General features: G+C 39.6%; 1 pseudogene; it reads right to left on the reverse strand.

Annotated features, from left to right (window-relative positions):
• Nucleotides 1–278: 278 nt before the first annotated feature.
• On the reverse strand, nt 279–11,363 carry LOC101591684 (annotated as a pseudogene).
• Between the last annotated feature and the right edge of the window lie 3,209 nt (nt 11,364–14,572).

Genomic DNA, 14,572 nt, shown 5'->3' on the forward strand with positions numbered 1-14,572 from the left:
GATTGGAGTAAATGTAAAAGAAAGACTCAGCACAAATGACATAGAAAACCTGATCAAAGAATAGCAGAAAATTTCCCAAGCACAAAGAATTTGACATATAAGTAAGTGAGGCATAGAGAGCTTTAACAGGTCATGACCAAAATAAATCTCCAAGGCATATAATAATCAAGATTCCAGAAATCCAGCACAAGAACCCAGTATTTGTTTAAAGATATCTTCCTTTATTCCAAATATACTTTAAAATATTTATTGAGCATAAGGAAAGAAAAGGAGTTAAAAGATTAAATAGAGATTGAATGATCAGTTTTCTTCCAAGTTCTGGTGGACTTCAGAACTTTAAGTGTGTGTCTTGAACCGTAGTTCTCCCATTGAACCTGATGGAGCGAATCCTTGTTGTCACATTTTTGTTATGGTTGTTGTTCCATCTGCTGAGTAGCTTGATGATATTCCTGCCTCTGAGCCTCAAGCTGATATGGTTGCTCTTCCTTCTGCTTCTCAAGCTCCTCTGCCTTCTTCTTAAGCTCATGTTCTTTTAAAGCAATAATATGTTCATATTCTTTTAGTTCTTCCTCAGGGAAGAACAGTTGCTGATTCAATGTCTCTCAGCTATCTGGCTCCAAAGCATCCTCTTTTTTTCTTTTTCTTTTTCTTTTTTTTTTTTTTAACTTTTAAAACATCTTACAAAGGGCCAGCCAAATAGCTCAGCAGATTAAAGCGCCTGCAAACAGGTGCAGGGGAAGGAGGTTAGATCCCCAGGCTGTTGTGCCAGCCCCACCCTGGAGCACACTGAGATGACAGCTGAGACTGGCCATGGTGGCATGCACCTGTAATCCCAACATTTTGGAAGCTGTAAACAGCCACATCATTATGAGTCCGATCTAGTAGTAAGACCCTAAACACCCTGTAGACCTGTCCCTAAAATACATACATAAATAAACAGTCGTGCAGAGTCACCAATTGGTCTTTGTTTACATAAACCTCATTCATTACATGCTTCCTTATTCTAAGCCTTTCTTCCTCAGTTTCCACCATGTCACTATCTTCTTTCTGAGCACCATACACTTCCTTCAACTCCTTAGTAAACCAGGCTTCTAATTCTTGTTCATCTGGGAATTCATCACTATTGACATCATGTAATTGTCATTAGGGTCCAATCCATCAGCGTCTTTCCATACCACCTTTTTTTTTATCTTTGCTTCCTGGATAATTAACTTTGGAATGATTTTCATGCTTTTTCAATTCCTCAAATTTACATTCTTCTGCTTTTCTCTTTTCTTCATCTAATGTTTTCAAATGTTCTCTCTGTTCCTGTTCCTTCATTGTTTCATATTTTTTAAATTCTTCATGTCGAGTCTTGCCATACTGTCCCAAATCATTTGTTGCCACTTTGATTAGCATATGTAATCTGTGGATTCAAACTTGCAAGGATTCATATGGTAGTGATCAAATAGTTTTAAAAGTGTTTGATGGTCCATGCCTATATCTTGCAGGGAATCCAATTTAGTTTTAATTAACATGCCTAATCTTTCTACGTCTTGCCTTTTCAGTTCATCAAGTTTTGTCCTCACATGGTGACTAAGTCCAGTTCTTTGCTTAGCCTCCTGTTCTTTATTTCCTCTATGTCTGCCTTCTGAAACTTTTATCTGAAATGTCTATCTCTAACACATCAATAACTCACTTCAGATTTTGTTTTATTGGATACAGGATCTCACTATGCAGCTCTCAGTTATGAGTCTCCTGTCCCAGCCTCCCCAGTGCTGGTATTACAGCGATGAGCCACCATGCTTAGTTTCAGGGCTGGCATAGCATGCCCAGGGTTCTGGGGCTGGCATGGCATGCAGTATCAGGGATTGAACTCAAGTTCTTGTGCTTACCCAGTGAGCACTTACACCACTGACCTACCCCCCCCCCAGCACTGCTAGAGACATTAATCATAATAAAATTGAGTATTTGGTGGTTTTATGTGTTTGGTGCAGTGTCTCACTCTGCAGCTAGAAGGTGGAGCCTGCACAGTAAGAAATGCTGGGATCAAACCTAGTCATTGCACTTGCCAAGCAGGCATTTAGACTGCTGAGCTACCTCACTGGCGTATCTGGTGGTTTTATCTTTGCATTTTACATGGTTCAGTGTTTCGTACTTTTGTCCTATAGGCAAATCTTGAAGAGAAGAGAGTAGACATGTGGTCAAGAGAAAACAATACCATAAACCTCCAGTTTATCTTCACACAGATAAGGAATTTTTATTTTCTTTTTTACAGATGAGGCAACTGAGACCCAGAGAAGTAGGATGACTTGTACATCAGGTTAGTGAAGAGTTAGTTACTCTTAACTCCTAGCCCAAAATTTTCACCAAAAAAAAAAAAAAAAAGACTCAGGTTTTGCTAGTGTTTGGCATGCAAGATTCTACCAGCTGGATTCCTACCACAAACAGATCCATCTCTTCAGCCACTGCTCTAGCCTTTACACAGCCCACCTGCTTACTAAGCAAACATGCCTCCAGCTCCTTGCTGCCATGGAAACAGCACTGTCTTCCCTGCCACTGCTGATTGGCTCAGCTCAGGATCCCATAGATTGCTGATTGGCTGGTGTGGGTACCTGGTCATGCCTGCACATCTGAAGGTAGGAAATGTGGAGAACCTATGAGCTGAAGTAGTGGGGAAACTGAATCAAAAGAAACATGGCACTCCACTGCATAGCTGAGGAGGCTGCACTTCTTCCTTCTCTAGTTTTCCTAGAGAAGCCTATGGAGCAGGACTTGGATGAGTGCAGTACCATCAGGGACCCAAGACAGAACCCTTGTCCTTAATCACCACCAGAGTCAGAGAGCAGCTCTCAGGCTTTTCTCATCCACAGACCTCAGAATGTGCCATGGTATTTGTAATCATACTTACATCTTTTACTCTGGGCCCTGGATCACTGTGGTTTCACCACAGTATCTCACCTTACCTCATGCCCATCTGCAAATATGTTTCTATATCCCCACCCCCCACTGAACTGAAATACCTCCAAACTCTTTATTTCAAAATTTGGAAAATGAAACTCAAATATGTATTTGTCTGAAGAGTTAGACTTTTTTGAGCCAGCTTCCAAACTGGGTTCCAAGCTTGAGTATTTCAATTAATAGTAGTGGCATAGGACCTCCAAATGGTATAGGGCCACTACATGTAACTCCCAATCTGCCACAAGTCCAATACACTGAGTCTGTGATCCCTGAAGTCAAACAATGAATTCTAAGGAGTTACAAAGACTAAGTGTAGGCAAATTTATTGGGAAAAGGGATGGGGGCCAAGAGTAGCTCAGGAGAGACAGGAGGAGTCCCAAATAGGTTACTCAAGAACCAAATATTAAAAGATGTTATAGAAAAGAAATAAATCATCTGTTTTTTTAAAAAGCCCATCAGAATCACAGAAGACTTCTCAACACAAACCATCAGGTCAGGAAGAGCTTGGAACAAAGTATTTCAAGTACTGAAAGAAAACAGCTCCCAACCTAGATTGATGCATTCTGCAAAGTTATCTTTCAGAATTAATGGTGAAATAAAATACTTTCATCGAAAAGAACTGAAGAAATTCACGATAACAAACCAGTTCTACAAAAGATTTTGAAAAGCATTCTAAAAAGACATAATAAAGACAGTAAATCCAAGAGTACCATTAGAAAGAATTCAGCAAGCAGGGCAAGCAAGTAAGCAGAAAGGAAAAAAAGGGAACCATCAGCACAAAAATAATATGACAAGGTCCACCCAATACACAGCAGCTATAAGCATCAGTATAAATGGTCTCAATTCACCAATCAAAAGAAATAGACTCAGGCCAGGGAGTTAGGTCAGTGGTCTAAGCAACTGCCTGGAAAGCTCAAGGACCTGGGCTCAATCCCTGACACCGTATGCTGTGCTGGCCCTATGCCATTCTGGCCACCAAAACCAGGCATGGTGGTTATGCCTGTAATTACAGTGCTGGGAGGATCAGTATGTGTCCAAGCTGTATAGCAAGACGCTATACTAAATAAATAAATAAATAAATCTTTAAAAGGAAGAAATAAACTAGCAGAATGGATCAAGAAACAAAATCCAACAATATGTTGTATTCAAGAGATACATTTAACTCAAAATGAAATTCATAGACTGAAAGTCAAAGGACAGGAAACTATACTTCACACATTAGGAACCCAGAGAAAAGCAGGGATAGCTATTCTATTTGCAACCAGTATGAAATTCAAGCCAAGACAAATCAAGAGATAAAGAAGGTCACTACATACTTGTTAAGGGAAAATTCCAAGGAGATAACAGTCATAAACATATAAGCACAAAGTACAGGTGCACTTACCCATATAAAACAAATACTAATGGATATGAAAAATCAAATAAACACTAACACAATTTTAATGCAGTTCCTTAATACCACACTATCACATATAGACCAACTAGACAAAAAAGGTGCTAGATATACTTGATTGCTTTAGGCATCTTCATGTTTTATAAAGCCACTAAATAAACATTTTTCCCTTAAAAAAAAAGGTGCTATATCACTCCCATTTTACAGGTAAACTGAATCTCAGAGTAACTTTTCCAATGTCAATAGATGCATCTAATTCCATGAGCTTAGCCACTCTGTTCTGCTGCCTCTCATTGCAGAAGTCTGACCAAGGATGGTTGAATTTATAATTCTATAACTCTTCTTACCTTATTATTACTGTCCTAATTGTGGGGTGGCCTATATTGTACTGCCCAATTATGAATAAGAAAATGAGAAGAAATGACATTTTAAAACCAGAAGATACTGAATCAAAATAGATTTGGAACAAGCGTTTGCAATATTTTTCTCTTTTTATCTTACCACTTTTATTACTGAAGGCAGTTTTTTATGTTACTATTCATGTAAATGTGTATATGCAAAGTTCTCTTCTCATTGAAAGTCTGCTCAAATGGAGATGTATAAGCCACGGGAAAACCCCAGGCTCAGTGCGGTGTACTTAGTATAAATTCAATCTGCGACTAGTATCAAGGTTGAATAAGAAGTATGTGATTCAGACATTTGGTTCAAGGTGGTGATATTCTACATCTTTGTTAACAATTTCTGACACTCATATACCTTCCAGGTTGGTTTACATATATATTATGAACCATAACTCTAGCAATAACCCTGATGATAGGTACTATTAAGGTGTACAGATAAGAAAAGTGGGGCTTCTTTCATAAGTGATAGAACCAGGTCATTGAACCTATAGTTGGAATGAATGCAAATCTTTATGGGCCACGCTATAAAATAACTACTTCCAATGGTTATTTGTTAAAAGTCCAGTCCTAGGGAGAAAGACAATTCGAAATACCAAACTCTGAATTTTAATTCTATTCAAAGAAACATCAGTTTATTTTAATAATATAAAAGTTACATGACCGCTGGTAAAGACTTAAATATTTTTCCTACCTTTCTTTTAATAGTATTAATTTGCATAATTAATTCTTTCTTCACAGATTATGCAGCAACGTAGCATTTGTGAAAGCATCTGGGACATGTGAGTAATTGAGTTTTAGAAATTATTGAGAAAGAAAGAGAAACTTCAGCCCAGCACTTGTCCAAACTATTACAAATTCTATTTCTGAGATGAAAGACAATGAAATTGTTTTTGACAGTGATTCAGGGGAAAAGAACAAGTGTACGACATGGGCTACCTGTATTCAGACTTACTCAGGATGATTATAATTACCTTCTTTTGTAGCTAGTACATGAAATATAGGCCAGTGACATTAATGATGATTTTATGTTTTTCTTGTGTTGAATGCCAGTATCTTGTCAAATGCAAATGGAAAATAAAAACCTAAAACGTCAGAAATCTTTGCCCAAAGATGACAACTTCTATTGTCATCATATATCGACAGTTTTTTCTTGGACATGTAGGCTTCTCAGTTATATCCTTGATCAATCAGTATAATTTTAAATAAAATGGTATCTATATACTGCAGACTCAAGCAGAACATAGTTTCATCAGATACATAAAAATATCTTGAACCTAAATTCCAAAAAATCCGAACCTCCTTTCTTTGTTATGAGGAAAAAAGTTTACAGTGTGAAGCATGAGTATTTTAAAATAAATGATGAGGGTAATGGTTTGGGGGAATCCTGTATGTTAGACTATTTTCCTGCTTTTACAAGCTCCCTGCCGCTGAATGGGAAATGGGAGGCCCAGTTCTTCTTCACCTACTTGATGGGGAGAAAGTGATAAAAAGATAAACTCCATTGAGTCTTAAGACTTGTTGGTGACAACTATTCTTCTCTAATTGATCATTTCACAGCTTGCAGGTGTTCACTTTAAACAAAGTTCCACTTTATCTATCTCAACGTTAATCATCAAAGAGATTTATTTATAGAGAAGATACTGACAGGACTAGAGAAGAATTCTAAGAACAATCTACGGAGACACTACTATGGGACAGGCTTTAAATGCTAATTAAAATAACAAAATAATAATAGTAACAACAACTGGCATTACTGAGCATAGAGCCTGTGCTAACGTTCCTTGTATGTCTTAACTTATTTAATTCACATAGCAAACTTACAGTTGGAACTACAGCACCACTACCTTTTTAGCCATTGTAGGAACCAGAAACAGCAGGTGAAGAGATCTGACCAAGATCATGACAGGTAGCTAGGATAAGGCTTGAATCCAAGCAGGCTGGGCCCAGAGTCTGTGTTCGTGACCTCTCTACCATTCTCATTTAACTATGATCACCTGTCCTGTGATATTAGAATTGCATCAGTATCCTCATTTCATAAAATACCAGCAATGTCTTAGGTAAAGTGTCCTGTCTGAAATAATCATTTGATAGGTATGATAAACCAAAACTTAATTCCAGACACAAGTGATAATAAGTTTTAGTTCATCAACATGGCTATCAGTGAGTTCAAAAACTGGGCCAGCAAGATAGCTCAGTGGACTAAGCACCTGCTTAAGCAAGCTCATGGATCAGGGTTTCATCCCCAGCACCATATGCCATGCCAGCTGCACCCCTGGGCATGCTGAGCTGGCTGCAGAGACTGGGCATAGTGGCGCACACTTGTAATCCCAGTGCTGGGGAGGCTGAAAACAGAGGATCACTATGAGTCCAAGCTGCAGAGTGGGACCTTGTACAAAATACATTAAAAAAAATTAAAACATTATAATCTACTGTCATATTAAGTAACCTGTGAAAAGTGGTTAGAGACATATATAATAGAAAGGTATCTGAAAGTTAGAGCTGGCTATTCAAAAAAAGTAGTGATAATAACTTCACCACTCTGATAATAACTTTTCAGAGATTCAGTAAATAACTGTGTTATTATCAAAAAGGGTTTATCACTTAGAATGAATGTCTAACACCTCAACAACTGCTATTTATTATAGGACCTAATATTCTCAGCCATCATCAAAAATCTCCAACTAGATGACAGAGATGGAGACAAGCATAGTAACAACAGCCCTGGGACAGAGCTGGATACTATAAATAGAAATAAATACTCGGACTTATCTGAGTCTGTTGAAAGTCCAACAGATTCATAGACTCCAAAAATATAACAATAATAGAAAAATTCACCATGAATAATAAAACTATGCCTGGTTGTTTGGTAACATTTTTCTGAGTTTTCTAATTTTTTATAGTATGTACACTATATAAAGTAAAAATAAATGTCTAAACTTTTGAAGAAAATAGCCAGTTATAACTTTAAGGCAAAGAAAAATCAGTCATGTGATGAAATTCTAACTTATCAACATGGTATTCTAAGAGGAGTTACTCATAGCTACGCAAACTGCCCCAAAAGTGAACAACTGGCCAGTTGATCCTGAGTTTTTAAAGAAGTCATCCGAAGGGCAAGACAGCAGGAGGATGAATGATTCACTAACCTTGAAACCAACCCAGTAGTGTAAGTCTCTATTGGTGGGCCACACTAAGTGGGCTTTTCTGTTCAGAGAACTCTCCCTGGAAATTACTAGTAGCCTCACAGTTGTGGAAACTGGAAGAACAAGACAAGGATGTTGGAAATCTGGATTCTCCTGATGCCTCTCTCAAGGGCATATAGATTTCTACTTTCTCTCTGTGTTCATTTTGTGCTGCTAGGACAGAACACACTGAGAATGAACCATGTTAAAGAACAGGATTTTAGCCAAGCAGAATGGTGTACTCTGTAATCCCAGCACTTTGGGAGGCTGAGGCAAGAGGATCACAAGTTCAAGACCAGCCTTGGCAATTTAGAGACTTAGCAAGATCATGTTTCAAGATAAAAATAAAATAAAGCACCTGGAGATATAGCTTAGTGCAAAGGTTCTGGGTTCAATCCACATTAGTGGGAAAAAAAAACTCATAATGGTAGAGCCTGGAAGTTCAATAGCGTGGTGCTTGCATCTGCCCAGCATCTATTCAATCATCTTATAATAGAAAATGGAAGGGCAAGAGAACATGTACGCATTGAGAGAAAAGGGGATGGATGCTTGTTTTTGTCAGAACTTATTCCTGTAATAATAGCATTAATCCATTCATGACTGCAGAGCCTTGATGAGCTAATCACCTACCAACACAGCTGCACTGGAAATTAAGCTTGTAACGCATTGACTAGCGGGAACATATTCAGACCATAACTCTTGGTTCCTTGTCTATATGTGTTTGTTCTTAGCTTCTGTCTGTCTCTCAATCTCCTCTTCTTACAGAGTCAGTCATTGGGTTTAGAGCTTCAAAACATTCACTTTGTAATGGAAAAGCAGGGGCCTAATTCAACTTACACCTTTTAGAATACAGAACTCAAATTAATCTATTCCTATAGTTGAGCCAGGGAGAAATGTCACCTCCCACATTGTAGCTCCACAATATAGCAACACTGTGATTGCTTAAGAGAACAGTTTCTCATCCTTGATACTATTGACAGCTACTGACATCTTTGCCATGGTGGGGCTGCTGTGTGCATTATTACAAGTAGCATAATCTCTAACCTCCACTCAACAGACACCAGAAATACCACTCTTCCCATCATTGAGTTGAGACATCAATCAATGCTCACAGGGAAGTAAAAATCACTCCTCGTGAAAACCACTTCTCTATAGAGACTCAGGTACTTAGCAATAATAAACAAAACAGAGGAAACCAACACAGCTCATTCTCCTTTTATTGGGCAGGAACTATATCAAGGTGATTTCTTAGGGACAGTTTTGGTAAGTGATTATTACCTCAATTCTCATTTTCTAGACTTGGAAATTATTCCAAGGGAATAAACAACTTGTCAAGAAGATCATGGAGTAGGTAACTTAAGGAGTGTTATGGTTAGTATCAGAATGTCCCACAAAGCCTCCAGCACTCGTAGGTGAGGATCTGGGGAGATGATTTGATTGTGGCTGTGTGGTGACTAACAACGGATTAGTCGGCTGATAAATTTATAACTAAATGTGATGTCAGGAGGTAAAGCCTGATCCCAGGAGGTGGGTCCCTGAGGGTGTGGCCTGGAGAGATGCATCTTCCCACTCTCCTCTCTGATTTCCAAGAGCAGGACCCTAAGCTCCTCCTCTGCCAGGCCCGTCTGCCATGCTGCCCTGCCTTGGATCCCCCTGCCTATGAAGTGACACCTCTACAAACTGGGAGCCAAACACCTTACCTTCCTTTAAATTGTTGGCAACAGATATTACCTACCAGCAATGAAAAGAATAGCTATATCATGGAGTAAAGGCATGAATCTAAATAGACAACATCTACTGGTCTTCTGTTAAGATCAGAAGAACACTGTTGTACACACACACAGAAGTCACACAACTGGCACACAGTCTATGAGGCCAATAGGGCCGGCCCTGTTAGATTATACATATATAATAGTTTCGAGTTGTAAGAGGCTGGATACTTCAGTCATTAATAATTAAATGCACAGGAGTGAATTCCCAACTTCACTTCAAAGCAATTATGAATGGGATGGATGCTATAGTTTGGATCTAAAATGTCCGCCAGAGGTCTCAAGCGTTCAGAGGTGACCCTTTTGGAAAGTGATTGGCTTGTGGTGATGGACCCACTGGAAGGTGACTGGATCCACCGGTGAGTTCATATTGAGTGAGCTGTGATGAGGTGAGGCCTGGTTAGAGGTGGGTCGCCAAGAATGTGACCTGCAAAGGTGTATCCTTGACCCTGATTCCTCCCTTTTCTCTCTGCTTCTCTGCATGGACACCCATGGGCTGAGCACCTTTTCCTCCCCCGTGCCCTCCCATCCTGCCATTTCTGCTGCAGAACCAGCCAATCCTGGGCTTAAACCTTGAGTCAGAGTCAAGCTTTCCTCCTGAGGGTCGTGGATGTTTAGCATTGTGCTCCAGCAATGAGAAAATGACTAAGAAAAGCGGCAAGCCGCTTGGCACCTTTCTCGTTCTGCCCCTACAGTGATATAACACTGCATGGGACAGTCTTAAGGTTTTAGCAAAATGACATATATGATCTGTTTAACAAAATAGCTGGCTCATAGTAGGGACTCAATAAAGGACAGATGTTACTATTCATGTAACCGATCCAAATAATTCCACTAAACACACTTCCTAAGGTATTTCTATGTAATCAGGTAATGTTTGCATTTGCTTTCTAGGGCTGCTACAACAAAATAACAGAGTTAGCTTAAAACAACAGAAATTTATTCTTCCACAGTTACAGCTACCAGAAGTCAAAACTCAAGGTGTTGTGCTGGCCACTTTCCCTCTGGGACTCTGGGCAGAATCTTTCTTTGCCTCTTCTTATTTTGCAGTAACTACTGGTAACTGGTGGACTTTGGCTTGCAGATCCATCGCCACAGTCTTTGCCCGTCTTCAAGTGACATTCTCTCTACTTTCAAATAGCCTTCTCTTGCACCTTCATCTTAGAAGAATACAACTTATATTTGACTTAGGCTCATTCTAATCAAGTATAGCATCATCTTTTTTTTCATTTTTTGTGATTTTACTGAAACACAAATAAACAGGCACACAGGCCATCTACTCGTTTTCTTCACTGTGCAGGCCGGCACTGGGATTGGTGACCTGGATGGCTAGCTGGGCTGCTCTTTCCACGATGGCCTTGTGGTTCTTAGAGGACACGTTGTGAGCAGTCTCTGAGCTGTAAGACGTGATGCACATCAGCAGCACCTCCGGCTCCTTAACACTGCACCAGGAACTTCCGGAACCTGCTAGGCAGCATGTGCTTTGTCTTTTTGTTATTTCTGTAACCTATGTTGGGCATCAAGATCTGGCCTTGAACCTCCTCCGCACCCTGCTGTCGATGCCTCTGGGTTTCCACCAGCTGCTCTTAATTTTGACGTGTCAGTCTCACAAGTGCCGGATGAACTTCTTGGTCCTCTTTTTGACCATCTTGGGCTTCACACGGGGTCTGAGGGCCGCCATGGTGCCAAGCGGGAGATGGCTGCCACCTCCGTAGGCAGCGCCAAGGAAGAGCAAGTGTAGCATCATCTTAACTAATGCCAAATAGGGATACTCAGTGGTACTGGAGGACAGGACTTACCCTTTGAAGAAGCACAATTCAACCCTTCACTGTGGAGATTCGGGTGGTATTAAATGCTGTTATTTCATTCTAATGCCTTAATGCAGGTCTCCCCTGATCACATATCTATGAGCATCCCCTGCGTGCAGCTCTGAGTGTACAGCCATTCGTAGACAACACCCTCCGGCCTTAGAGAGACCAAATATTTCCATTTTAGTCCAATGTTCTATAAATATATAAAAGAGCATTTATGGAACAATTTATATCAAACATTATTGTAAGTGATATATATATATATATATATATATATATATATATATATATATATATATCTTGGTTAAAAATTGAAATAATTCTCCTTTCCAAATGTGGTGGTACATGCCTGTTAATCCCAGCACGGGGAAGGCTGAGGCAGGAGGCTATCCATGAGTTCAGGGCCAACCTGGATTATATAGTCAGTTAGAGGTCAGCGTGGACATACCTCGCCCCTGTCTCAAAAAACCATAAAATAAAAATAAAAAGAACAATCCTCTGAGGTGCATATTAATGAAAATTATTTTACCAAAGCCAGATGAGTTAAACTACTTGATCAAAGTCATACAGCTGCTCAATGAAATGAAACCAGAACACAACACAAGCAAGTTGGATCAGAGCCCAGGCTCATAATCACTGAACTTTACTTCATCCTTTGGAATGAGGCATTGACAGCCCAGGAAGCGCATGTTGAACGTTCTTCATCCTTATCTTAGAGCATGAAATCACCTTTAAATATTGTGATCCTCCGCGGTAACTCAGAAGTCTACAACTTTATCAGTAACTATGTATAAATAAGTATTCTCGAGCTATTAGGTATAAATCTGACAAATAATTTACAGACAAATAAGTGATGTATAATAATTAATAGATAATTCTTCCATAGTGTTTCCCTATTTCTCTTTACCCTTTCTCTGTCTGAAAACAACAAATTTAAATACACTAAGAGAGATGGCTATTTAAAAGAACTATGAAGATAATGTTTTAATGAAGGGTGAAATGGTTTTAAATCTGATACCACTGTGATAGGATCAGATCTGTAGCCTCAGCACCAAGGGAACTAGATCAGCATTTACAGCTTCATTACTGAAAGGGAAATTCATATTTAGCAAAATTGAGTCCCCTGGTTCCCACCCCAAGGCCATGACCAGGAGGGAAAATACAAAGAACTCATGGGTGCTTTCTAAGTACATTTAGAGCAAAACACAGCTATGGCTGGAAGGAAAACATGTATCCCTCCCCACTCCCACCAGCCCTGGGAATCCACAGGCTTGGTCACATTCTTCCAACTGTAATTAATTTTATATGCTGTTTAGAATGATTCAGTTCCCCACTTAGGAGAGACATGAGAGCCAAAAGATTAGAAAATCTTTCCCGTTGTTTTTCTTTGCACAGTTTAGGCTTCACTGGCAGAACAGTCTCTTTTCGAGGCATTCCTTCCCTTAGCTTCCTACAACACCGTGGCTAAGAGGTTGGAAAAGAATGCAGGATGGTTCCCTGGTTGGAAGGACATGACAAGGGACTCTTGCTTTGGTCATATCTGTGTATTAGTATTAAGCCAAAGAAAGCAAAAAGATCACACACATTAGAATTAATAGGATTTTTCTCTGTTCCGGTCTCTGTGCTTAATTTCCCTATCGTAATGAAAAAGGCCATAAGAGATCAAAGCATTGCCGTGAAAGCTTTGTGCAGTATTCACTTGAAGTCCATTCAGGGAGTAAATGAACAAAGTTAATATCTTTGGGTCAGGCTGTCTACACATTAAAATCTAACAAAGATCACCAAGCATAATATACTACACATATAAAATGTAGTCTATAAAATATAAGACCAATCAAGACACTTATAAGATGTGTAAGAGTCCCAGGGAAGCACGTAGTTGTTAGCAGATGATTCTACAGCATTTCTACGAATCTAGAATCTCTACACTTGTGATACATCATCTGTGGAATTTGTGACAAATTCATTAGCCCTTGAGTCAGAATGTCTTCATCATCATATTACTACAGGAACTCCAGAGTGATAGCTAAAATTTTTAAATCTAAATCTTTGTCCTATAAGTAATGTCTGGTCTAAGGATAGAAAAGACATGCAAAAATGAAAATTATAAATTATAAAAAAGCCATATGATGCTTGATATATGAGCATCCCACTCCCTGATGCAATAATAACTATTCACAAAGTCTTCTTTTAAGAAAGAAGTGAAATCATGTATCTTCTTAATAAATTATAAAACTATTTTTGACCCCACAAAGACTTAAAAATGGTGGAGGAATGATCAGCAGCAGAATACAGCCTTTTCCAAATCCAGAATCCAGGCACTTAGCAAAGAACAACTTGGTAAAGAGACAGAGAAAAAAGAACAGAACTCCAGACCTGGAAAGGAGATAGCAGGAAAATTAGATACTACAGAAAAGCTGGGGAATGGAGCACAAAGCAAAGAAGGAACCAATCTGGAAGGCTCACAATTGCTCCTGGCTCCCAGTTCCCAGCTCCCAGTTCCCAGCTCCCAGGGAGGGGGACCTATCCCTCCAGACAAAAATAAGGCCCCAGGGCCAGGGAATCCAGGGAAAATTACTGGACCTGGTCAGTAGTGTTGGCCCAAGAAAATCCCATAGCCATTGTAAACTTCAATAACCACATAAGATTCTACTCCAAAAGTGATTTCTTTTGCAGGGCAAGCTAGAGTCAGAGAAAAAATCTAATGCAGGGCCCACCTGACAGTGTCTAATCAGGAGCCATTTTCTAAGGGGTTGATTGTTTAAGACTAAGCCATGGAACAGCTACAAAACAACATCAAAGTTTCCAGTGTTACCCTCCCATAGGACTGTCTCAGGAGACTGTGAGGGTGCACAATAAGCAAAGACTCCCCTGAGAAGTTTAAGCTCAGGCCAGAAAGGCCATGGGCCAACCTGTCCTCTGTGATGGAAAGCTAAGTCTGTCAAGTGTGGCTTTCAGAGATGACTGGGTCTGAAAGGGCTGGAGATAAGTTAGGTGGTCTGCTTGAACCCACCCCTGGATGCGTACATCCAGCACACATCAGTGGTGTGACTGCTTTCTCATGTACCAATGGGAGCAA

Source organism: Octodon degus, unplaced genomic scaffold (assembly GCF_000260255.1).
Source record: "Octodon degus isolate 3935 unplaced genomic scaffold, OctDeg1.0 scaffold00087, whole genome shotgun sequence".
NCBI classification, from domain to species: Eukaryota; Metazoa; Chordata; class Mammalia; order Rodentia; family Octodontidae; genus Octodon; species Octodon degus.